The sequence below is a fragment of the Copadichromis virginalis genome, linkage group LG3, assembly GCF_057382275.1.
Source record: "Copadichromis virginalis isolate Kocher_CV1m ecotype Utaka linkage group LG3, C_Virginalis_male_GT1.1, whole genome shotgun sequence".
NCBI classification, from domain to species: domain Eukaryota; kingdom Metazoa; phylum Chordata; class Actinopteri; order Cichliformes; family Cichlidae; genus Copadichromis; species Copadichromis virginalis.
The window spans coordinates 18,943,084-18,970,101 of NC_140620.1; the positions used below are offsets into that span (position 1 = coordinate 18,943,084).

At 41.2% G+C, this 27,018-nt stretch overlaps 1 protein-coding gene and 1 long non-coding RNA gene across 2 annotated transcripts in view; one reads left to right on the forward strand and one right to left on the reverse strand.

Annotated features, from left to right (window-relative positions):
- Positions 1–27,018, reverse strand: part of LOC146713211 (V-set domain-containing T-cell activation inhibitor 1-like) — a 169,935-nt gene that overhangs the window by 68,964 nt on the left and 73,953 nt on the right. The gene's annotated exons all lie outside the window — the stretch shown is intronic.
- LOC146713219 (uncharacterized) lies at positions 5,327–8,442 on the forward strand. The gene is made up of 4 exons (XR_014919096.1): positions 5,327–6,100; positions 6,478–6,630; positions 6,992–7,079; positions 7,662–8,442. It is a non-coding gene; the product is annotated as an uncharacterized LOC146713219 (long non-coding RNA).

Consider the following 27,018-nt stretch of genomic DNA (forward strand, 5'->3'; position numbering starts at 1 on the left):
CACCTCCCTCTGCAACTGGCTGCTGGATTTCCTCAGCCAGAGGCCTCAAGCGGTGCGTGTGGGCAACAAGGTCTCAAACAGCATCACCCTGAGCACGGGGGCTCCACAAGGCTGTGTGCTCAGTCCTCTGCTCTTCACCCTGCTGACACATGACTGCACACCAACCTACAGCTCCAACCACTTTGTGAAGTTTGCGGACGACACAACACTGGTGGGGCTCATCACCAAGAGCGATGAGACCCACTACAGGAAAGAGGTTGAGCTCCTGACCACGTGGTGCAGAGACAACAACCTCCTGCTAAATAATAGTAAGGCCAAGGAGATTATTGTCAACTTCCAGAGAGGCCACACCTGTCACCCCCCACTGACCATCGACGGCGCTGCGGTGGAGAGGGTGAGCAGCACCAAGTTCCTGGGGGTGCACATCAGTGAGGACCTCTCCTGGACCACCAGCACAGCATCACTGGCCAAGAAAGCACAACAGCGCCTCTACTTCCTGCGCAAACTCAAGCGGGCAAGTGCTCCACCACCCATCCTGACTACATTCTACAGAGGAACTATTGAAAGTATCCTCTCCAGCTGCATCACTGTGTGGGGCGGTAGCTGCACTGACTATAACAGGAAAGCTCTACAACGCATTGTGAGAACAGCTGAGAGGATAGTTGGTGTACCACTCCCCTCCCTGCAAGACATTTACACCACTCGCCTCACCCGCAAAGCCATCACAATTGTCAACGATGCAACCCACCCCGCGCACTGTCTGTTCAGCCTCCTGCCCTCTGGAAAGAGATACAGAAGTCTCCGCTCCCGCACTACCAGGCTCACCAACAGCTTCATCCACCAGGCTGTCAGACTGCTGAACTCTCTTCCCTCCTGGCTCCCAGCCAGCAGAATCACCAGATTGGCAGAAGTGTAGGAAGACAGACTGGACTCTACCCCCCACCCCCACCCCCCATCCACGCACACTCTCCAACAAGAAACACTCTCTGAACCAAGAACTGGAAAACATTCCTGAATGGAAACAACTACCTCTGCATTGCAATTGCACACACCTGCTGCTATATATTTTTAGTATTTCTTTTAGCACTATTTATATTATTATATTACCATTACTGCTGCGAACACTTTATTTTATTTATTTATTTATGTTTAGGTCTTGTCTATTTTTGTTGTGCATCTGCACTTTATTGTTTGTCAATGTCTACACATGGGACAGTGTGAAACGTAATTTCAATTCCTTTGTATGGCAAGTACATTTGAAGAAATTGACAAATAAAGTTTTCTATTCTATTCTATTCTATCTGAAAGATCTGCTTCTTTTGATGTAAGCTTCCTGTGTTACGACCCTTTGGTCAGCAGGTGGTCTGACACACACACACACACACACACACACACACACAGACGAGGCCTCCCTTGCGCAAGTGTTTGATCGATCGACTGTCTTGTTTTCTTCATGATGAATAAGTCTCTAGAATTAGCGGGGCTTGTGGAAACACAGACCCAACAGTAATAATATTCAACATTGCTTTCAATACATTTTTCAAAAAAATGTCTCTCTGTGCAAAATGGGTTTAAAAACATGAACAGCTGTGGGATGCTGTTTGTCGGTGATTTGAACAAAGGGAACAAATCGTGGCAGGATCAGCCTGATATTATTTGTATCTCCTGTAACTTTACTGTATAAAGAGCAAACATCTCCAAAATGTCAGGAGTAGTTAGTCATTACAACAAGTGTTTGTGAACTAAAAATCAACAATGTGGGATATTGTTTGTCCGTGATTTGAAGAGCCCAGCGCTGCTCCTGATGAAGGGAAAACCAGTTCTGCAGGGAGACCTACCTCGGCACTTGTGCAGGTGAAGCCAAAGGGCAGATTTGCTTCACCATATTTTCTAGTTTTTGGCTTAGAATGAAGTTGGTTTGGAAACACATTCAGCGATGCTTCATCTCCTGCTTTGCGTTTCTGTGGGCGCCCCGTGATAGCAACGTCAAAGCGTTTTGTCTCCCCCCCTGCAATGGCTCTGCACCCCCTCCCCCCGGGGTGCCAATCTTTTGTCCATCTAAAGGCCTAATTATAATAACAATAAAATATTACTTCAAATGTTTTTTTTGGAAAATATTTTATGTTTTATGTTTTTGGGGCAAAAAAAGCAGTGCGCTGCAGAGCAGAAATCTGTGCCATCAGAAACTGAATTTGAATAAGTTAAATTTGAATTTGAATTTATGGTTTGAAAATGATCATCACTAAATTGAAATTGAATTTTATATTTTGAAAATGAATTGATTTGCTTTGAAACTGCATTTTATCCTTTAAAAATTCAGCTCTCGAATAATTTCAGTTTCACTTCTCACCATTCAGTTTCAGTTCTACAATTCAATTTCAGTTCCAAAATACATCTGGTTCCGGTTCAAGCGCAGATTAATAGAACTACGTTTTACTAGCAGACCGAAAGTGTTACTGACGGAAATCTACTGCATCTTGAGCTGAATTAAGACTTCAGAAGTCATTCGTCATGTCGAATGACCAGCGGATAAACTCTCAGGTTGGTAATAAATGTATTACATGTATAAGAACAAGCGTCATGTTAACAAATGATAGCCGTAAGGTAACTTTTATGCTTATTGTAGCTGTTAGCTAAAAACGCTAATTTTGCGTAGTTTGCCCTGAATTCAGCTTTGACAACAAATATGATCGACTGTTTCTAGTAGAATGCGCAGCGCCGAACTTTTATCAACACATCACCTGCCCCACCAGGGGTGAAAGGACACTGGACCACTGCTACACTACGGTCAAGGACGGCTACAAGGCACAATCCCGCCCCCCGTTTGGCAAATCTGATCACGCCGCCATCTTCCTCATGCCAAAATACAAACAAAGGCTGAAACAGGAAGTTCCGGTTCAGAGGAAGGTCGCGCGCTGGACGGATCAATCGGTGGCCGCGTTACAGGACGCACTCGATGACGCAGACTGGGGCATGTTCAGAAACAGCTCAGACGATGACGTCAACGTGTTTACGGAAGCGGTTGTGGGATTCATCGGGAAACTAGCGGATGATACCGTGGAGACAAAGACTTTCACAACGTTTCCCAACCAGAAGCCGTGGGTGGATAAAACCATCCGCGACGCTCTGAGATCCCGCACCGCTGCCTACAACACGGGACTCATGACGGGGGACATGGACCCGTACAAAGCCGCGTCATATAACGTGCGGAGGGCGGTGAAAGAGGCGAAGCAGCGCTACGGGAGGAAACTAGAGTCACAACTCCAACAGAGTGACTCTAGGAGCCTGTGGCGGGGACTAAGGACAATAACGGACTATAAAGCACCAACAACCGGTATGACGAACGCGGCCGTGACTCTGGCAGACGAGCTGAACACTTTCTATGCTCGCTTCAAGGCTGCAGCTAAGGTCTCCAACAATGCTAGTGTTAGCGGCGCTAACGGCTGCAGACAGGAAGATACTGCCAGCACCGGAAACGTGCTCGTCATCTCCGAGCATGAAGTAAGGAGAGCCTTCAAGAGAGTGAACACCAGGAAAGCAGCAGGACCAGACGGCATCCCAGGTCGTATCCTAAGAGACTGCGCATACCAGCTAGCTCCTGTGTTCACTGAGATATTCAACATCTCTTTATCTCAGTCGGTGATCCCCACATGCTTCAAAGAGTCCATCATTGTTCCTGTCCCGAAGAAACCCCACCCTGCTTCTCTCAATGACTATCGCCCTGTAGCCCTCACCTCAGTAGTGATGAAGTGCTTTGAACGCCTGGTCAGAGACTTCATCATTTCTTCACTACCAGACACACTGGACCCACTACAGTTCGCTTACCGTCCAAATCGTTCCACAGACGATGCCATCTCTCATCTCCTCCACACATCACTCACTCACTTGGACACTAGAAGGGGGAATTATGTTAAAATGCTCTTCATAGACTACAGCTCTGCATTTAACACCATAATTCCCTCCACACTCACCACCAAGCTGGAGCATCTGGGACTCAGCTCATCTATGTGTCAGTGGATCTCCAACTTCCTAACTGGCAGACCACAGGCAGTAAGGATGGGCGGACATGTCTCAGCCTCCACCACTCTCAGCACTGGAGCCCCCCAGGGGTGTGTTCTGAGCCCCCTGCTGTACTCTTTGTACACATATGACTGTGTGGCCACTACCAGCTCCACCACCATCATCAAGTTTGCTGACGACACCGTCGTGGTGGGCCTGATCTCTGATAACAACGAGACGGCCTACCTGAAGGAGATTAGGAATCTGGAGAACTGGTGCCAGAGGAACAACCTCCTTCTAAACGTCAGTAAGACAAAGGAGCTGATAGTGGACTTCAGCACTAAGCAGGAGAGGAACTACCAGACCCCCGTCATCAACGAGTGCCCAGTGGAGAGAGTGGACAGCTTCAAATACCTCGGAGTTCACATCACGCAGGACCTGTCATGGTCCTGTCACATCAACACCGTGGTGAAAAAGGCCCGACAGCGTCTCTACCACCTCAGACGCTTGAGAGACTTCCAACTGCCCTCCAAGGTGCTCAGGAACTTTTACTCGTGCACCATAGAGAGCATCCTGGCGGGAAACATCTTAACCTGGTTCGGGAACAGCACCATGCAGGACAGACGAGCTCTACAGAGGGTTGTGCGGTCAGCTGAGCACACCATCCGCTCCGAGCTCCCTGACCTGCACTCAATCTACAGCAGGCGGTGCTGGACCAAGGCCAGGAAGATCGTGAAGGACCTCAGCCATCCCAACAACAGACTGTTCTCTCTGTTGAGGTCAGGAAAGCGATTCCGCTCCCTGAAGACCAACACAGAGAGACTGAGGAGGAGCTTCTTCCCGCAGGCGATACGGTCTCTCAATCACACCACCACACAGTACTGACCCACACATATGGTTCTTACACACACACTGGACTTTCTGGACTTTGGTTTTGCACAACACTGGTCACTATATTCTTCATTTCCGGTTAATACTTGTACAGCTGCTGTTATTGTGTATATATTTATTTATATTTAGATTTCTTCATACATTCTTATATAGTTCTATATTGTGTATTGTGTATTTTGTTGTACAGTTATTTTATTTAACTTTAATTTATATATTTTATCTTATTCTTCCCAGTTAAATTTACCCTTCATTCTAATTTGTGTTGTACAGTTATTTCATTTTTAACCTTAATTTATATTTTATTCCTTCTTAGTTAAATTTACCCTTTTTAATTTTTCATATTTATTTCCTATCTTATTCATAGCCTTTTCCTTTTTTGTTCTCTTTAGGTCACGAGCAGTTGTCCAAGCATTTCACTACATATCGTACTGTGTACACTGAAAAAAAGGGACTGGCCATCTCTTGGATTTATGTAAGCATCTTGCATGTATTTAACACAATTGCCTCATGTTTTAAAGATAAATGTAACTATATAGTGTAAAAACTACATGATATGCAGAAAGGGTGTATTAAATTGTTCATATCATGTTCAGGTGAAGTAAGTCAATAAGATAGCAACGTTAAATCTCGTGAAACCACGCGTGATTTCATCTCGCGGGCTTTGGATCGTGGTTTAAAAAATGCATCCATCTCAGTCAAGTCGAGCAGCCAACTCTACGTTTTTTGGTATGTCTTGATTTTTTGAATTAATATTTACCATATTTCAGCCAAATGTAGTTAAACGTCTAAAGTGCCGCCATGTAACATGCTAAAAAAGAGCCGTTAGCTTATTTGCTGTTTTATCTGTTATCAAAGAATTGGCGCTTTTTCATTTGAATTTGTCTTTGGCACAAGAGCCGTAATATCACATTAAACCTAATTACGAGGCACTCATAACATAATTTGGTTTTCTGTGTGAATAGATTTGTCAACTGACTCTTCAGTTACATTGTGTATTTACTGCACCGTGGTGTTAGTGAGATTTTGGACATTGAACAGCTTTAGCTAATATCATCAGCGGTATTATGCTAGCTTACATCCCTACCCCTCCTGCCCTCACCTGCTGTCCTTTTGTTTTTGTTTTTGTTTTTGTTGATGCACATTGAGAGACCACATCTATTCTGCATTTCACCAGGAGTCAGCTGATGGATTGTGGGTTCAAGGTGTTATGGTAAGAAAGTATATTCTATTTTCGCTTAAGGTTTCTGTAACTTAATTATAATAGGTTTTTTATAATTATTAGGTGCATGCATACTCAAATAGACCACCCTATTAATACAACTGAGAAATCCAAAATCTGCCATAGGTTTAACTTATACCTGTATGTATTGTCAGAAAGGTGATTACTGGACTCACATTAATGCACACTTGAACTAAAATGAGGTTGTAACTTGTGGGTTCTTGGGTTGCAAATCAGAAATAAACATCTTTGGATTTTTTTTAATCCCATAAGATCTGGAAACACAGTTTTTATTCAACAAAACATTACTGATTATTAACCAAGCACAGTGCCTGCTGTTATTTCAAAATAATTTTATGTCATTTCAGATGAAATGCAGCATTCCAGTGCATCCCAACCATGCCTTTACAGTCAAGGTTTCTGACGGAGCTGAGTTTCTCTCTGACAGTCTGCTGAAAGTGTTTGCAAAGTGATCGGGGGAACAGGGCACAAAGCTAAAGGATGTAGCTGCCATGATGACAGTAAGAACTTTAAAATTCTTTAACTACAAAGTGTATATGTATTGCATTAGGTCAGTAAAAGATTTTTATGCTGCATCCATTGAAACAGTCAACTATTACCTGTGAGTACTGATTCCACCGAAAGGATGCCATAATTTTCGTCATGCATTTACTGGCCCACTGAGAAAAATTGATCTTTTTAAAAAAATAAATGTTCTGGAAACTATATATCCATAAAGTTGATGTCAAACAGGAACTTTTGATATTGCTTTGTAGATGCTGGTGTTGCATGTTGACTGGTTTAAGTTTTGGTCTGGGATCATTTTCTTCTGTGCTACTGAAAAGTTCACAAATCTCTGTTTTCTTTGTTATAATACTTTAGGATGACATTAATGCTCGAAGGGAGTCTCATCAAAGTGCTCCGCATCTGTGTGAAAGACAATTGCAACATCTTGGTGCAGGAGTTCATGGTGAGTGTTTTATGAGTAGATTGTGGCTTTGCAACATTTAAAAATGCATTTAGTTATCCACTTGATCCTCATTGGACTGGTTAGGACCAGTAGTCCTCTTTAATAATTTGAAGTTCACATGAGGCCTGGTAGTGAACTCAGCCGCCGGCCCTTGAGGCCCCACCCCTGTATTAGGGGTCACATCAGTGTGAAAAAACTTTAAATTTGTCATTCTAGTGAACAAAGGAAAATCCCACCAGTATTTACATTAGCTTTTGTTTGAAAAAAAAAAAAGACCAACAGCTAACCAAATTGTGGGGCTGAAAGTCTAAATTCTAACATCTTCTGAGTGACAAAACCTGGATTTCTGATGGGCCGGTGTCTTTCTAAGAAAAACTAATGTAAAGCATTTGAAATTATGTTTTTCACCCTCTCTTAGAAACTCTGTTAGACCATGAATGGCAGCATGGCAGGCCACTCTTTGGCTATAGCTATTTACTATGTTGCTTGCATTGGTTTAAATTACTCTAACATTAGAACTGGTAGATTCAAAAGAGATGAGTTTAAAAAGGAATCTTAAAGAAATGTTTTGTGTTTAACCAGGACTTGACTGAGGCCACTGCACAGATTGAGAAAACCACAATGAACATCTGTCTCCAGAGGATGCACCAGGCAATGACTTTTCTGACGTTGGCATCATCATCGAGGGTATAGTAGTTCTTCAAGATCTGGATAACGTGACCTTTGCAGTAGCCATGCTGTTTGGACCTTTTTTATTCCTTCAACATGAGTTACCCATCACAACTCTGCTACACTTTTGAGGTGATTCAAAGGGTGGTAATGGAGTTGGATGCAACTCAGCTCTCAAGAAAAGCTCACAACTAAGACAAAACTGCTCCTGCAACGAAGCTCACTGTTATGCATGTGAGGTGACCAGCTCTAGGTGAGAGGACATTTAAATCTCACACTTGTTCTGCTGCATTTTTGAAGCTCAATTCCAGGAACAGATCGCAGAGTTCATTTTTATATACTCTGCAACTGCCATGAGGACGAGCCGTTTTTTTGTTGTTGTTGTTGTTTGTTTTTCCTTTTGCTCTGTACAAGTTCTCTGTCTGTTTGGCAGCATTTTTAAATTTCTCTTTGTATTTTTTCTTTCTTTTACTAGTGAAGAGATGTAGCATGAACAGTTATGCAGTCTAAATATCCCATATGGGTCGTGTGAAATGGTATTTTCAGTTTCATTCAGTTGAAGTAAGGAACGTTGAATATTTCTAAGTGTGCTGTTTTGAACCAAGATGTCACAGTATGATCAGTGCCGTAATTTTTGACAGTCACTGTATCAATGTTATTTTTGCATCTCTTGAATAAAGGTTTTGACCTGCAAGTGCTAATTTCTTTAGTTATTGGGGTAAAATGGGTAATGTTAATAGGAAGGTGTTTGCCAATTCAGTAACCTAATTTAATGTTAATGGAAACTAACATTACCTCAAATTGTTTAGTTATAATTGTTGTTTAACTGAATCTTGACGTCAGAGGCCTTAAATAGAATGTTTTGTATTGTTCTTTCCCAACATTTTTCAAAAGAAAGAGTCTAATTTCTTTGCTGTGATTGATTCCAGAGAACACGGAAGAACTGACATTATTTAACTGTTGATTTATATAGATTCAGTAGAGGAGTAATGTCAGTTTAATTCTTTACCTACTGTCAATGCAGTGAAATTAGACATTTTGTTTTGAAAGGTTACTGGTGGATGCCAGCAACCATCTTGGAAGAGAACAATATAATCTGTTATAAGGCCTCCATTTGAAAATTGTGTATTTGATACTAGAATATAATAGCAAAATGTAATTTGAAGATAACATGTAGTATTTAAGTGACCAAGTAGTATTGGGTAAAAGTTATTGAATGGTGTTGGGATAAAGTGAGAAAATTGTGAAGGATTAAAATATTTCAAGAGCTCAAATTACTTCATCAAAACATGTTTAAGTCACATTTTATCAACACAAATTGCACAGGTTTATTGAACATGAATAAATTGTGTTAATTTAACTCAATTGTTTAAGTTGCTGCCAAAGCAAAACATCTGTGTGCAACAAATGTCCACCATTGAATTAAGTAAATCCAACAACATATTTTTTTCAGTGTATGACTGTGTATGTGACAAATAAAATTTGAATTTGAATTTGAATTCCAAAGTTTTCATCTTGTACCTTCTCAGAGCTCTGTATGCTTGCAGAGACCCCTACAGTAGGGAAACATGCAAAACGGTGTCCAAACCTTTGTATTTTAGCTTTATGTCTTACACAGCATCCCAACTCTTTAGTTAACTTAATAACTTTAGCTAAAGTGAATAGTTAGTCTAATTCATTAGTGCAGCATTACTGGATCACCTCTGTTTGAAGTGATATAATATGATATACAACTATCACTGTGTTTAACTACCATAATAATTCTTAGGGTACTGAGTGCATGCTTAATTAGATTTTTTTTTTTAAAACATACTGCTCCATTACTATGTTTGACAGGCTGAAGTTGTCGGGTCACCTCCTAAATCGACCATCTTTTACAGGTGTTTTGTGCCAGAAATGGAGTGTCCACTGAAGACTGAAGATACTGAATCTCTACGCCTTGCCATTGATCCTAAGAACGCATCATTCAATCAGAGCTCCCTGACCTGCTGTCCATCTACACCAAGCGGTGCAAGTCCAAAGCTAGGAAGATTATGATGGACCTCTCCCATCCCAACAATGGACTCTTCTCACTGTTGAGGTCTGGGAAGCGCTTCCGCTCCCTTAAGGCCAAAACAGAGAGAATGAGGAGGAGCTTCTTCCCCCAGGCTATTCGGGCCCTGAACCAGGTGTAGGACTGGACTCTCCCAAACACGTCACTATAAGACTGGACTCTCACACACGTCACCACACGCACCACCACACATTTCCTATAATCCTATAATTCCTATAATTTATAATCCTTATCTTTATAATCTCTTCTGCTATTTGCACATTCTTTACTGTAAATTCCTAAGTTAATTTGTAAATTTTTGTAGTAAATTGTAAATATTGTAAAACTTTTCTTTTGTCATTTAATGGTTGGGCATTGTACAGCTACAAGCATTTCACCCCCATGTCATACTGTGTATGGTTGTGTGTGTGTGACAAATAAAATTTGAATTTGAATTTGATCCCTCTTGTGCCTTCATCTAGACAAGAGACATTAACTTACCCACTCTCATATGCTCTGTACCTACATCACCTTCCCTGACAGTCGTAGCTTGGCTCATCTGAGGGTGAAATTATAAGAATGTGTTATTTTGCAAAGTACTCTCTAGGGTTCCTAAATAAAATATGGCATTGAGGTCATTTCTTTTGAATTAATCCCTTCTTCTGAAATATAAGAACCTCTCCTGGTTTTAATGGCACTTTGGATTTCCTTACTTTCTGTTCCACTCCCAACCCCAAATAGATGCTGACAAGCTGCCACAGTAACATGGAAGAGGGAAAGACGTTGGAAAGGACTACTACAAATAAACCTAATGCCTAACAATGTAAAATAAGAACAATAATAATAATAATAATAATAATAATAATAATAATAAAGATAAGATGAAGTAACAAGTTTTTAGTATTTTGTTTATTCCAAATGATCATCCAGATATCTGTGACATGTGATGACAAACACCATAATGGAAGGCCTTAGTCATCACATGCTTAAACTCATATATTTTTGCATATGCTGAACAGGCAGTCAGACATGCTGTCAGTTGAAGAATCCGCGAGTTTCTCTGTGAATTTCCCATTACGTCGTTGCGCACTCGGTGCTTGCTTGGAAGTTTAGGGGTTTTTTTCGCTGTAAAAAGTTTTCTTCCCACGCACAACGGACGCTAATGTTTTTGTCACTTTTTATGGAATCAAACTCAAAATAAGGTCAGTACTTCCACGCTTTAAACGCTGCACGCTCATACTCTCACCCACAATCGATATATGATCCCTTGTCGATCTGCACACAGCTGTTGTCACTAACAGTGCACTTGCTTACGTCACTGTCATGAGACATTCTCGCAAAAAAAAATTAAAAAAAATCACGGTTTTAGTAACGCAGCGTTCCTACGGGAAAGTAACGGTAATCTAATTACGATTTTGCAATAGTAATCCCTTAATTTACTCGTTACTTGAAAAAAGTAATCAGATTACAGTAATCTGATTACTTTTGATTACTGTAAAAAGTGATTACTTTTTACAGTACGGGGTGAAGTCAGCAGGAAGTCACGTTACTGCCCATCTCTGCTCGTGACTTCCTGCTGAGCTAAAGCCTCAGTATGTTTCTGTAGTTTAAATAGATGAGACATCATTCATACATTTGGGTGTGTTTGTGTGTAATATATTCAGCTTTTATTTATTTCAGTTTGAACACTGCATGTACTGTGAAACTCTTTATTTATATAACAGATTTTATTCTTTTATTATTAATGATAAAATTAATGAGTTTTTCTGTACAGATTAATTTTCTGTAGTTGTCTGTTGTTTTTTGTTTCCTGGTGTTTCATGAATAAAACGGAATAATCTGATCTGGAATCAGTCCACAGTAAAACAAACGCACTGAGCAAACATGTAATCTGAACTAAAGTTCAGTCAACTGAACCAAAAATCAAACTGAATATTATCATGGATCATTTTCTGTGACAGTGCCTCTAATTTAATTTATCCAAATGAAACTGTTCACACAGTTTGGACTCTTTATGATCCTCAACACCAGTTTTAATGTAGAGATCATATTTTAAAGTGATTATGGTATCACTGTGATCAAGTCCAGACATGCAGAATGTGCACTCTTTAAGAGGAGCTGAGGAGGAGGACTTTTTTGCATTTCTTTTTTTTTTTAAACTCAGCTTCTTTTGTTCCACTTATATAAAACTAACTGGTTTTTTGGCCTGCTGATGAGCAGGAGTGCCACAGTGAGCTCACAGGGCGGCATGGAGGCAGGGAGGGAACGGGACTGTTTAAATGAGGGAGACCTGTCTTATGTTTCCGCAGTGAGAAGGAGCGAGAGCTGAGAGAGAGTCGGAGAGGCTGCGTCCAAGGCGGGTGCCAAAAACCACAAAAGGAAAAATATTATTTTTCAATAAAGGACAGTTCAAGCACAACTCAGTCATGTGTGCGTGGGTCCTGTGTTACACACGGGAATGTTTCCAACTCAGAAAAACTATAATAAAAGCTGTTAGTCGCTCTGTCCCTCTCTCACTTTGAATTTTCCAAACAATACAAAAAGGTGTTCGACTGCTTCCTTTAATGTTTCCTTTAGCAGAGGAGACACTGGAACATCATTCATGAAAAAAAGAAACTAATGCTGCCTCACAGTTCAGTTTCGCTGTCAGACCAAACAGTCAGCATGACAGATATTGTTATCACAATGATGGGAGTGAAGAGTGTAGCAGTGTAACTCAGTCTGTTATCAGTTTGTGTTTTATTATTAAATTATCTGATATTAAATTATCCACCTGATAGAGGAGGACCTCCATCTTCCTTCCTTCCTTCCTTCCTTCCTTCTTATTTTCCCTCATTACACAAATACGGCTACTCCAAGTGCTCAGAGGCTACAAACTGAGAGACTCGTGTGGTGGATAAGTTTGTCAAAACAGCATCACAGATGTTTGACTGATTTGCATTTCAAATGTATTTCTCCAAGATCTTGCTTAAAGAGGGAAGCTTGGAAATAGGTCTATAATTTGACATAACAGAACTATCAAGGCCAGGTTTCTTAAGGGTTATGACTGCATAACCCACTAGGAACTTGACTGGTTAACAGACTAGTATTGATAATTTTCAGGATGTAAGGTCCAATGGTAGGAAATACCTTTTGGAGAAAGTGGGGAGTAACAACATTGTTCAGGGAACTACAGCACTTTGCATGTACAACCAACTTCTCTAAATCAAGCAGAGAAACTGGTGCAGACACTGTCTGCTGTGTGTCAGCTGTTCGCTGTACCCACACGTTGCTTTCATTTTAACATTCATTTTATCTTAGGTGCAAACAATGAGGTGATCTCCACCTCTTACCTTTTTTAAACATCACCCTATGCAAATTGTAAACAGACTTTGCATGTGTCTTCTTCCTGTTCAAAACTCTACACACCACTCACGACAAACCTGTTTTAAAGACTTTGTTTGTCAGATATGAAGAGGGGGGGAGAGACTAAAAATAACAACTGGTCGGAGAAACAGACATCAGTGACTAAACAAACTTCATAATTTAAGACTCTCAATGATTCTGCGCCTCTTTTCTTTAGCAGAACTGTCACTCTCCTCCACCATTAGGTGTGCTCGTTCAATCCACTGTTCGAATGTCTCTTCTCCAACTGGTGTTGGTATTGTGCCTGAGAACATTCTGAGTCTACGATAACTACTGCCTTCACTGGAGGGTCTCTCCATCTTTGCCAACAAATCGCCCACAGCACGGATTATCGACTCTGCAGAGTTACCATTCTCCTGTGCCTCTGCCCCGCGTTTCGATTTACTCTGGGAAAAATCCTCACGAGGCGAAGCTTCAGCTGTCACTATGATGGACCACGGCTCACCAGCCCCCGTGGGATTCTTGTGGCATCTACTGTCTCTTTGGTTTCACACAGGACAGTTAGCCTATCAAGCGCTTTGTTGTATCTCCGGCCTCTGACCCGCACTCGACCCAAAGCTTTAACACTCTCCAGAGTGTGCTCTATTTGGTCTATCTCCACTCCTTCGGGAGTAAGCACCATCAGTGTGTGAGCCTCATCTAAGGTCTCTCCACGACTCCATTCCTGAAGCTCCTCGAACAACTCAGAGTGCATAGCTTGAACATCCATGACCAAACAATATCAAAGTTACTGCTTTTATCTCAAAATACATGTGCTTGGGAACTTCAGACTGAAACAACAAAAGATCCCAGTGGTGCCTCCATTTTATGTAGCGCCCCTGACTGTGTACTCCACTATAGCCGGGTACGCCCTGAGTTCTAGTTATCTTAAACTTACTTAGTTGCCCTCAGTGAAAGTTCAATTCAATTCAATTTTATTTATATAGCGCCAAATCACAACAAAAGTCGCCTCAAGGCGCTTCATAGATACAGAGAAAAACCCAACAATCATATGACCCCCTATGAGCAAGCACTTTGGCGACAGTTGGAGGGAAAAACTCCCTTTTAACAGGAAGAAACCTCCGGCAGAACCAGGCTCAGGGAGGGGCGGCCATCTGCTGCGACCGGTTGGGGTGAGAGAAGGAAGACAGGATAAAAGACATGCTGTGGAAGAGAGACAGAGGTTAATAACAGATATGATTCAATGCAGAGAGGTCTGTTAATACATAGTGAGTGAGAAAGGTGACTGGAAAGGAAAAACTCAATGCATCATGGGAATCCCTCGGCAGCCTACGTCTATTACAGCATAACTAAGGGAGGATTCAGGATCACCTGGTCCAGCCCTAACTATATGCTTTAGCAAAAAGGAAAGTTTTAAGCCTAATCTTGAAAGTAGAGATAGTGTCTGTCTCCCGAATCCAAACTGGAAGCTGGTTCCACAGAAGAGGGGCCTGAAAACTGAAGGCTCTCCCTCCCATTCTACTTTTAAATACTCTAGGAACAACAAGTAGGCCTGCAGTGCGAGAGCGAAGTGCTCTAATAGGGTGATATGGTACTACAAGGTCATTAAGATAAGATGGGGCCTGATTATTTAAGACCTTGTATGTGAGGAGCAGGATTTTGAATTCTGGATTTAACAGGAAGCCAATGAAGGGAAGCCAAAACAGGAGAAATATGCTCTCTCTTTCTAGTCCCTGTCAGTACTCTTGCTGCAGCATTTTGGATTAGCTGAAGGCTTTTCAGTGAGTTTTTTGGACATCCTGATAATAATGAATTACAGTAGTCCAGCCTGGAAGTAATAAATGCATGAACTAGTTTTTCAGCGTCACTCTGAGACAGGATATTTCTAATTTTAGAGATGTTGCGCAAATGGAAGAAAGCAGTCTTACATATTTGTTTAATATGTGCATTGAAGGACATGTCCTGGTCAAAAATGACTCCAAGGTTCCTCACAGTGTTACTGGAGGCCAAGGTAATGCCATCCAGAGTAAGAATCTGGTTAGATACCATATTTCTAAGATTTTCAGGGCCGAGTACAATAACCTCAGTTTTATCTGAATTAAGAAGCAGAAAGTTAGCGGCCATCCAGGTCTTTATGTCTTTAAGACATTCCTGCAGTTTAACTAATTGGTGTGTGTTATCTGGCTTCATGGACAGATAGAGCTGGGTGTCATCGGCATAGCAGTGAAAATGTATGCTATGTCTTCTAATGATGCTGCCTAAGGGAAGCATGTATAATGTAAACAGAATTAGTTCTAGCACTGAACCCTGTGGAACTCCATAATTAACCTCAGTCTGTGAAGAGGACTCTCCATTTACATGCACAAATTGGAGTCTATTAGATAGATATGATACAAACCACTGCAGTGCAGTACCTGTAATACCTACAGCATGTTCTAATCGCTCTAATAGGATATTATGGTCAACAGTATCGAATGCTGCACTAAGGTCTAGCAGGACAAGCACAGAGATGAGTCCACTGTCAGAGGCCACAAGAAGATCATTTGTAACCTTCACTAAAGCTGTTTCTGTGCTGTGATGAGCTCTGAAACCTGACTGAAACTCTTCAAATAAACCATTCCTCTGCAGATGATCTGTTAGCTGTTTGACAACTACTCTTTCAAAGATTTTTGATATGAAAGGAAGGTTGGAGATTGGCCTATAATTAGCTAAGACTGCTGGGTCTAGAGATGGCTTTTTGAGTAAAGGTTTAACTACAGCCAGCTTGAAGGCCTGTGGTACATAGCCGATTATTAGAGATAGGTTGATCATATTTAAGATCGAAGAATTAATTACTGGCAGGACTTCTTTGAGCAGTTTTGTAGGAATGGGGTCTAAAAGACACGTTGAAGGTTTGGAGGAAGTAATTATTGAAGTTAACTCAGAAAGATCAATTAGAGAAAAAGAGTCTAACTTAACATCAATGGTACTAAGAGTAGCTGTAGATAATATTACATCTGTGGGATGATTACTGGTAATTTTTTCTCTAATGATAAAAATTTTATTTGTGAAGAAGTTCATGAAGTCATTACCAGTTAACGTTAAAGGGATGGTTGGCTCAAAAGAGCTCTGACTTTTTGTCAGCCTGGCTACAGTGCTGAAGAGAAACCTGGGGTTGTTCTTATTTTCTTCAATCAGTGATGAATAGTAAGATGTTCTGGCTTTGCGGAGGGCTTTCTTATAAAGCAGCAAACTATTTCTCCAGGCTAAATGATGATCCTCTAAATTTGTGACACGCCATTTCCTCTCCAGATTACGAGTCATCTGCTTTAGGCTACGTGTTTGAGAATTATACCACGGAGTCAAATACTTCTGATTAGAGACCTTAGTTTTCACAGGAGCTACAGTATCCAGAGTCGTACGTAGTGAGGAGGTGAAATTATTAACAAGATAATCTACCTCTGTTGGGGTAGCGTTCAGATAGCTGCTCTGCTCTGTGTTGGTACAGGGCATTGAAGATGATAACAGTGGGTGGATTATATTCTTAAACTTAGTTACAGCGCTTTCAGAAAGACATCTACTTTGATAAAGTCTACTCTCCACCGCTGTGTAATCAATTATTGTAAATGTAAATGTTATCAGGAAATGATCAGACAGGAGAGGGTTTTCAGGAAACACTGTTAAATGTTCAGTTTCTATGCCATATGTTAAAACAAGATCTAGAGTGTGATTAAAGTGGTGGGTGGGTTCTTTTACATTTTGAGAGAAGCCAATTGAGTCTAATAACAGACTAAATGCCATGTTGAGGCTGTCATTTTTAGCATCTACATGGATGTTAAAATCACCGACAATAATTATTTTATCTGAGCTCAGAACTAAATTAGATATAAAGTCTGAGAAATCAGACAGAAACTCTGTGTAAGGCCCAGGTGGACGATAGATGATAACAAGTAAGACTGGTTTCTGAGTTTCACAGCTGGGGTGGACAATGTTAAGCATCAGGCTTTCAAATGAATTAAAAGTCTGTCTTGGTCTTTCATTAATTAATAGGCTGGTGTGAAAAATTGCTGCCACACCGCCCCCTCGGCCTGTGCTTGGAGGTTTCTGGTAGTTAGAATGACTCGGGGGTGTTGATTCATTTAAACTAACATAATCATCCTGCTGCAACCAGGTTTCTGTAAGGCAGAGTAAATCAATTTGTTGATCAATTATTAAGTCATGTACTAACAGAGACTTGGAGGAGAGAGACCTAATATTTAATAATCCACATTTCACTGTTTTACTCTTTGGTTCAGATGTGGATACTGTATTGTTCTTTCTTTGTAATTGTTTATGTTTAAGTCGTTTGTTGCTGGTTTTTAGTTTGTTTTTGTCTTTTTGGAAGCTGACACAGTCTCTATGGAGATGGGTTTTTGGGGGGGTAGCAGGAGGAGAGAAGCTGCAGAGAGGCGTGTAAGACTGCAACTCTGCTTCCTGGTCCCAACTCTGGATAGTCATATTTTGGGGGGTTTAATAAATTTGTCCATATTTCTAGAAATGAGAGCTGCTCCATCCAAAGTGGGATGGATGCCGTCTCTCCTAACAAGACCAGGTTTCCTCCAGAAGGTTTGCCAATTATCTATGAAGCCCACATCGTTTCTGGGACACCACTCAGACAGCCAGCAATTTAAGGAGAACATGCGGCTAAACATGTCACTCCTGGTCTGATTGGGGAGGGGACCAGAGAAAACTACAGAGTCCGACATTGTTTTAGCAAAGTTGCACACCGATTCAATATTGATTTTAGTGACCTCCGATTGGCGTAACCGGGTGTCATTACTGCCGACGTGAATTATGATTTTACTGAATTTACGTTTACCCTTAGCCAGCAGTTTTAAATTTCCTTCAATGTCGCCTGCTCTGGCCCCTGGAAGACAATTGACTATGGTTGCCGGTGTCTCTAGCTTCACATGTCTGAGAACAGAATCACCAATTACCAGAGTTTGACCCCCGGCGGGTGTGTCACCGAGTGGGGAAAAATGGTTAGACACATGAACGGGTTGGTGGTGTACCTGGGGCTTCTGTTTAGGACTATGCTTCCTCCTCACCGTGACCCAGCCGCCCTCTTTCCCCAGCTGCTTGGGGTCTGCCGGGGAACAGCTAGCGGGGCCTACGCTATCTTCGGCTGCACCAGCTACAGGGGCCTGGCTAGCTACAGGTGAATGAAGGGTGCAAAGCCGAGTCTCCAATTCAGTAATCCTGGCCTCCAGAGCTGCAAATATGCTACATTTGTTACAGATATCATTACTGCTAAAGGAGGCCGAGGAGTAACTAAACATCTGACACAATGAGCAAGAAAGTGCAGGAGGGACAGGTGAAGTAGCCATGGTGCTAACGAGTCGGCTACGAGCTAAGCTAAGCTAGCGAAACAGTACAGAGACAGTGAGTGAATACTTTGGCTATAAATTAGGTAGTGAGTACACAGAAAGTGTGCTTCGGATGAAGCACGTGAAAATTATACTATGAAAGAAGAATGTATTTAAAAGTTGTTAATTAAATTTCTAAGCAAATAAGCTACTCAGAAACACCACTGTGTTTGAGCAGGAACAGGAAGTGATACTCTACCACAGAGCGAGCAAACACCAAATCAGGGGAACTCATCAGTTCCCCTGATTTACACACGTATAACACACAGATACACTTTTACCTTACTTTGAACTATAGATAAGAAACAGTACTAGACACGAAATCTTATGTTTAAACCAAGCAGGTTTACTGAATGAACTGGTAAACACCCAATAAATGAATAAAGTAAGAAGTCTCTTGCAATGACAAAATATAACAATAATAACAGTTACACAGTTCTTTACTGTAATGGGCCCCACACACACACTCTCTCACACCACCCAGTTTCCCAAGTCCCCTCGGTGCAGGCCTGGATCGATGCTAGGGTGCATAGGAACCAACGGTCCTAAAAGAAAACAAAATGGTGCTCCTACCTGGAAACCTTAGTCTTTTGTCCACAATACACTCACGGCACGCCGAGAGGTCCGTCCCTTGGGTCGCTGAGCTGCACGCTTACTCCTTTTAAGCAGTAAACCTGATCGGCCCGCTTTGGCAGTCAGTAGCCTCCCACTCTGTGCAGGTCAGGTGACGCCCAGCGAAGTCCGCCTTTATGGCTAACTCCGATTAGCCAAGTTAGCACGCCGCTAACTAGGGATATTTCGAGGCAACAGTGCAAACCAGTCCGGGCTGCACCACCTCACAGTCACGCTCTGTTACTCAGCCGTGGGATAATTTATCCTCACTGGCTTTAGTCTTTCTGAAAGATACACACTGTTTAAACATCTGAATGCAATATCAATGCTGTAGATTATATTATTAGTGCAATGGTAATGATGATGATTATTAACAATAGCAGCAAAATAATTTCTCTGATCTCCACACTTCCCCTTTTGACCCTCTTTTTCCCTAAAAAAAAAAAAAGAGGGTCACTACACTTGTTTCATTTCTGTGACATCCATCCTCTTGCTGAGCAAATCAGACAACAACCTCATGTCATCTAAGTGGTCCAATAATAAACACCAGCTCCCACTCGAGAACACTCCATGCGTAATATTAGGTTTTTTCCCTCTCTTGTGGTCCATCATGCTGCGGGCCTCCAGGATCCTCACACCCTGTGGTCGCCGAGATCTCCTGCAAAGGAAACAAAACACCTTCTCCTGCACCTCCCTAACTCATCATGTTTGGGACTCTTTAATTAAAAGCATGATCCTAATTATGTTCTTGACTTATTGACTTGTATTTATATATATTCTTCAACGTTACTCATCATTTTAACACTCTTAAAACGCTGCTTTCACGTCCCTGCATACGTTTCCTGTCGCTTGCCTTATCTGATCATCAACATCCTGTACACAAAACTGTCGCTGTTGCAAGTTCCTTAACAAGCAAATCATTATAAGCGCCTATTCTATTAACCCTTGTGCGCCCCAAGCGATCTAGGGAAAGAAGCAACGGCAGTGGTTGCAAAGCGGAGCGCGGGACAGAAAGGGAAGGCCCCCCCCCAAAAAAAAACAACAACCAATAAAACCAAACCAAACCAAACCGGGGTGTGTTGTCGGCGTTGTCTCGAGGGGTCCTTAGGGACCCCAGCGGGAAGAACGGAGGGGAACAAAAAATGAAACAGGCTGGCGAGGGCCCTGGGGCGGTGTCGGTGGTGTTGTCCCGGGGGAGTGGGGGTCTCTCGGGACCCCGGCGAGAAGGGAAACGTAGGAAAGGAAAGAGGAGGCTAAGAAACAAACTGGGGGAAGGTGGGGTGTTGGTGACGCAGGGGTCCGCGCGGACCCCAGCGTGACAAACGGAGAGTGGTTTTTTTTTTTCCGGTGTTGGGTTTTTTGCAAGAGGAAAAGGACAGGCAGGCACCACTAGCACGCCACACTACGCCGTGGCTCACACAAATAGAATACCCAAAAATACATGGGCTGTACATATGGTATGTTCATATATATATATATGTTCTACTACGCCGTGGCTAACACAAATAGAAAGAATAGCCAAATACATGGGCTGCACAGATGGTGTGTTCAGATATATTTATTCGGCAAGCAGACAATGTGTTACAGTATCATCATCATCATCATCATCATCATCATCATCATCATCACCATCACCATCATCATCATCATCATAACAAAAAGGAAAAGCGATATAATAACAAAAACCAAAAAAAACACAGGAAAAACAACGTCTCCCCGACCGGGGGTATTCCAACACCCCGGCCACACCCCTGGGGTCATGATGGACACACAAGGGTTAAAAGCTCAAAGAGAAAACAGCCAGTTTAATCAATTAAGTTTAAACATATAAGCAATTACTCATGCATACATTTCATCATAGCTAAACGCTGCCTTGAAACAACTCCTGTGTGTTAACACTAACTTCATTTTAATACTCACATTTCCTATGTTATAACCTGTTTTGATATAGCCTTTTTTACTTCATTTTGCTCCTTTTAATGTAACAATACCTTCTAATTCTAGTTTATCAGACTTAACCAAGATATATGCTTTCCTTCCTCTGGTCCTTCTTTAAAGCAAGAAACTCCTATTCAGTTCCTCTTTTCTGTCACTTGTTACAGAGCCAGCTCAAATTCAGTTAAAAGCTAAATGAATTTGAGGCCTTTTGCCTGGAATCAATACTGTCATGTGTGTTTATGGACTCTGTGTCTGTAAGCATGTGCAATCCTTCAATAACTCATATCATCCTCACAGTAGATTGGCTAATCATAGTGCTAGCCAAAGGCTCGTGACCCTCAAGAGACGAATTGAGCCACAACTCCTTTAAAGGCACAAAATGCAATATGTATAAAAAAAATCATTTCTACGTATAAGCTCTCCCCTTTATCCTAAAAATAAATCTATGTAATCTGTATCTGTATGTGTAAGCCTACATTATAACTGTCACGGCTAGGAAGGCGAACCGTGTGGTGTGGAGGAAGGAGGACCCAAGATGCAAGCAGTGGATGAAAATGCTAGTGAAGTTTATTTACAAGGTGTAGTGGCAAACAAGCAGTGGGGGAGGACAAATAACTGAAGACACCTAAACTGGGAGAACTAAAATAACAGACCTGGTAGCATACGACAAAGGGCAGAGAGGCAGACGACACGCAGGACACCGAGTAACACAGACTGACACAGAGGAACACAGACAAACCAGCAACAGGCAGGAGAACACACAGGGGTTAAATACACACACCAGTAATCAGGGGATGAGAGACAGGAGGGCAACACAGCTGGGAGGAATCAGAGCTGACGGGACAGGGGAAATATAAACTGAACATACTCACATCAGACAGAGACCTTCACAATAAAACAGGAAACTCAGACACGGGGAACCAAAGAAGACGCAGAACTAAACAGACAGCTTCACAAACAGACGGGGTGACACCATAGACAGACAGAGACACAGACGCAGACTCAAAGGCAGACTCACATAGAACTCAAACAACAATAATCATCATCATCATCATAATAAACTAGAAAATGATAATAAACTAAAAGTGCTGGGTCACCGACCCAGGACCATGACAATAACCACTTCTTCTAGAAACCAAAAAGAAATCAAACCTTTTCTACTCCTACAACCTGGATGTTTCCTCTTTTGCGTTAGGCATTCTCCCAACAATATACTATAATACCCTAATCTAACCCCAGTCAATAAAACAGAAATTTTCTCTGGTAAAAGAAAAGTATACCATTTCTCTTTCTGGCCAATTGTTTGTCCACATTTAATCATCCCAACTTTAGTCCAGTCTCACACATTCACTCACATGCATTCACACCATATTTTTTGCTAATAGTGGAGCCTCCCGCGCAAGTGATCAGATTCTCCACCCTCGGCAAAATTAGCTCATTTTTTATTTTTTATTTTGTCATAGTAAAATAGTTCTTTATGCTTTTGGACGTGATTGAATTGCTACAATCCTTTTAGACAGGGACTTACGACCTGATCAGTCCCCCTCCGGTAGCTTTTTCCTCAGACAGTTGTAATCTGGAAAGCCCACCTTATATTTGCTCTCCCGAGAATTTTCAGCGCTGTTATTCACTGTTGCAGGCCTGCTTAGAACAAAAATGAGAAAAAGCAAGCTGATTATTAGCTCATCAAAGCACAAAACAAAATCACCTGACAGGTTTTCTAAGTGCACTGTTACAAAAATAATGGGCCCAATTCTAGACATGTCCATGTTTAATAAAACTCCCTCTATTAAAAACAAAAAACAAAAACAACCCGAACCTAACTTACAGAATCAACCCCTCACCACAACAACCTCAAAAAGCTTAAACACACGGACACTCCCAGGTCAACTGACATAATTTCACCTCCTCAATACACCGAAAATCTTGTTAAAACCACACAATTTGCACACAACAATCACCCCCTTTATGTACTTTAACATACTTAGATTCAGTATAAGATATTAACCCCCTTACGACAACACTAAACTATAAATTTCCTATCCAAATCTGCACTCCTCTTTTCTGCTACGCTTCCTCTCCTGAAAGCCTCAGTCACACGCACACAGGAAGCTCCTTCGTCACCACTCACTCTAACTAATTTGCATACTGAGTCATATCTCAATGAGTTGCCGTAACAAGAGAAACATATGTTTAAACATTACCAACTTATTAAATTATTTTATTTCTTTCTACAGTGATCACTGGTTTTGATCACTCAGTACCAGAGCACTCCTAAGTCACTCTTTTAAAACTACTTTAATCACTTCTTTGTTTTTTCCATAACTCACTCGCTTGTCATATAGCATCTTTGAGTTATTCCTCAACTTCAAACTCAAATGTATTTTATTAAACATTCACACCATTCTATCACTCATACAAATAGCAAGCTGATCTTCATTGCGTATGTTTGTGTTCTTAGCCAGGTTTAATCAATGTCTATGCATTAATCTCCACGAGCTTGTCCTTGTAAGGTTAATGCATTTTCTGCTTGTGTATGTTGCTTTTGCAGTGTTTCAGACTCCTGCACAATTCTCCACTTAAGCCGTCAGTTTTCTCTTTCCCAAATTTGCTAACCCAAATTTTAAGTTCCCACCTTATTAACAGCATTCCTGGTCCTCAACCATAGGTCGGAGTTTGCTTGTGAGGTTCAGGGACACATGGTGCTGTGAACAATTCAACCAGAAACTTGCCTTGACATATCCAGTCATGTTAACCTATAAGTTTCTTCCGACCGCTGCATGTGGAGAATTGATCCAGGTCTGTTTCGCCCCTGAAGAAACACAACTGAGACATTTTCATTATTATCATGAGTACTTAAACTACCCGTTTCCCTCTCTCTGGTCAGAAATACCAACTTATGTCATGTGTATAAGTGTAAGCATGTCTTCATTGCGTTTTTCTATGTATTCTTGTTAATGTTCAATGAGTGTAAGCTGCTTTCTTCATTGCCTCTGTATGTTATGTTATAATCAGGTTTAATTCATGCATCTTTTCACTGATTTCCTAATTCAAAACTATCTCACTTCTAATTCTTTACAAAAATAATTTCACATGTAACAATTTGTGTATGTGTGTTTTCTATTTTTGTTTACCTCTTTAGTTTTCTCTGGTGGACATCTCTGAACACCATCATGAGTTCAGGCTTCAATTTCAACCCAATTATACCCTCTATTCTCGCACTAGAACTCCTCTGGACATCACCTTCCCACTGGCCCCTGTGCTCTTCTCACAGTGTCCTTTGTTGTCTTGAAATCTCCAGCAAACACAGTCTGTTTCTTCTCTGTTTCTTCTCCGTTGATCTTTTCAGTATTTTCCTATTGGATTAAGTCCCAGCCTGGCAAAATATCACATTCAGTGCCTTTAAACAGTTATGTCACACTGTTCCTACCAGCCTGCAGTACACTGTCCATCTTTTCATCACGTGGTTTCTTCTTCTCTGTTCATCCTTTCAGTCGTCTCTTTCAAGATTACTCCAAGCATGGCAAATCTGACAATCAGTGTCCAGTGCTTTTCCACAGTTCATTATCCCACTGTTCAACTGCCCAGCCTGTAATTTACAGTACATGTTGCATCACGTGCTTTTCTTACATGCTGCTGCTGGTGTCGTCAGTGTGGTTTCAGTTGCACTGCCTTTTGCCTGCTGTTAATTCTTCAAGTCTACAATGTTCTGTCGGTCTTCATCAGGAGATTAACTGTCCTTTGAGCTTCTTTTGTTAAGTGGGTTAGAGCTCTGGGTAGCTCCCCAGCTGGGTCTAGACTGGGTCTAGAGAGTATTTTAAATTCAGGGAATTTAAAATAGAAAGTAGCTCATCCACAGAAGGACTGGTAGCTCCCCTTACGATAAGGGTTCAGATCGCGCGAACAGGTGTGGGATTAGAGCTCTGGGTAGCTCCCCAACTGGGTCTAGACTGGGTCTAGAGAGTATTTTAAATTCAGGGAATTTAAAATAGAATGTAGCTCGTCCACAGAAGGACTGGTAGCTCCCCTTACGATAAGGGTTCAGATCGCGCAAATAGTTGTGAAATGTGTGTGTTTAGTTAGTTTGTTTGTTTGCTTGTTTTAATCAATTTTAAATCATACTTTTTATTTGTTTTTGTTTCTAATGTCTCTGTAAAGCACTTTGAATCACCTTGTTGTTGAATTGTGCTATACAAATAAATTTGCCTTGCCTTGCCTTCTTCTCAGGATGGGGGCCAAGTGGGAGGTCAAGCTGTAAAATTTTAAGCCAAAATCTGGCCTATTTTCCTCCCAATTCTGTTAATCTATGGTTTTGCCGCTGTACTCAAAATTTCAGGTTGAGAAAAGTCCACCTTTATTTATTTGTAACCTGTGTTGACACACTAAAGCATACAATTAATATCCTTTTCATTTCTTTTCTTGAAACCTCCATTTGCTCCATCTGCATAGAATCGGTTTTTCTCTCTGGGTGCTCACTTGTCACAGTGAGTCTCCTTTTATGGGCATGCACAGTTCCTGTCACAGAAACGCTTCCTGTTACTCACACAGCACTCAGAGCCATATTTCCTGTTTCTCTCTTTTGTGTTTCTACAGGCTAATCAAACTCATTTTTTATTTACAATCTACAAACCCTCTGTAATTCTACTAACTTTTGATCTAAAAATTTTTTCGCCCATCAACCCTTATTTCACGCACACACTTTTAACTATACTAAATTCTTTTGCATTTGTCAAATCGTCTCACACACACCGCCTTTTCTCTCACACTTCCACTTCTGCACTCACTCTACTATCAACTTTCTTAGTGTTATTATTATTTATTATTTTGTACAAATCACACCCAATCACTCAAAACCTACTACTCACAGCATTCACACACTTAAACTGTGTCAGGAGTTTAGGAATATAACTCAAAATACGCTTTCCTAAGAACATTTTAGACATGCCTCTCATAATCAGAAAGAGCAAGTCAAAAAGAAAAACAATTGAAACCTCTATTAATTCTCACAGCACACACATAGAATAGAAAAAAATAAAACACAGCAGCAATTATTGCTGGAGAGAGGTTACTACTGAAAATAATATGTTAGTCTTAAGTATATACAATGCACTCAACATATTTATATATCTACATCCAAACTCAGTCAATTACTATACATCCACTACGGCAACTCAAAACTTTATTTATAACCCTCTAATAAACATAAATGGCGTCTTAAACACACATTCAACAATGTTTGCAGCAGTATTTGTAAAACCAACTGTGGTTTAAACAGTTCACTGCTTACTCATTTGCATTTTCACACACCATCTAAAAATAGCAGCAGACAGTCAATGCATTACTGACTCGACACACAGCCTCCTCTCACACTAAACTCTCTTATTTTATATTACAAAGACGTCTTATATTTACAACCACTGTCAGATCTGTCAGCTTTAGCGCCTAAACAATTTCGACAAATTTAAGTTAACGGTCCAACCGATAAAGTTCAACTTTTTTGTGATCAATTAACCAGTATCTGTCCAACAATTTCTGGCCTCATCTCTAAAATCCCTAACTCAATTTAAAAGCGTCAACCAACCCAAACTTTGCCTGAAGCTCTATTTTTGGCATTTCACAGCCAAGGCTTACCCCGAAGTTTTAAGTTAAAGTTATACGCCCGAAGTCCAACTTCTGCTGGCCAAAAAAGCGCAGACTACCTTTCCAAACGGTAAAGTGGTCCAACCACTAGCTTATTCGAGGATGCCCTGTACCCCACAGTTAAGCCACACTGAACTAACCCTCTTCGCCGAGAGGTCAATGTCGCGCGTCCACGACAAGGAGGGAGCGTAACCTCCGGGCTATGCGCTTCCTATCAGTCCAACTGACGTTCTTGAATAATTTATAATACTTTAGAACAACAGTAAAACACCCAAAAAAAAGTGTAAGACTGAAGCAGGTCCAACCTTATAACCAATAG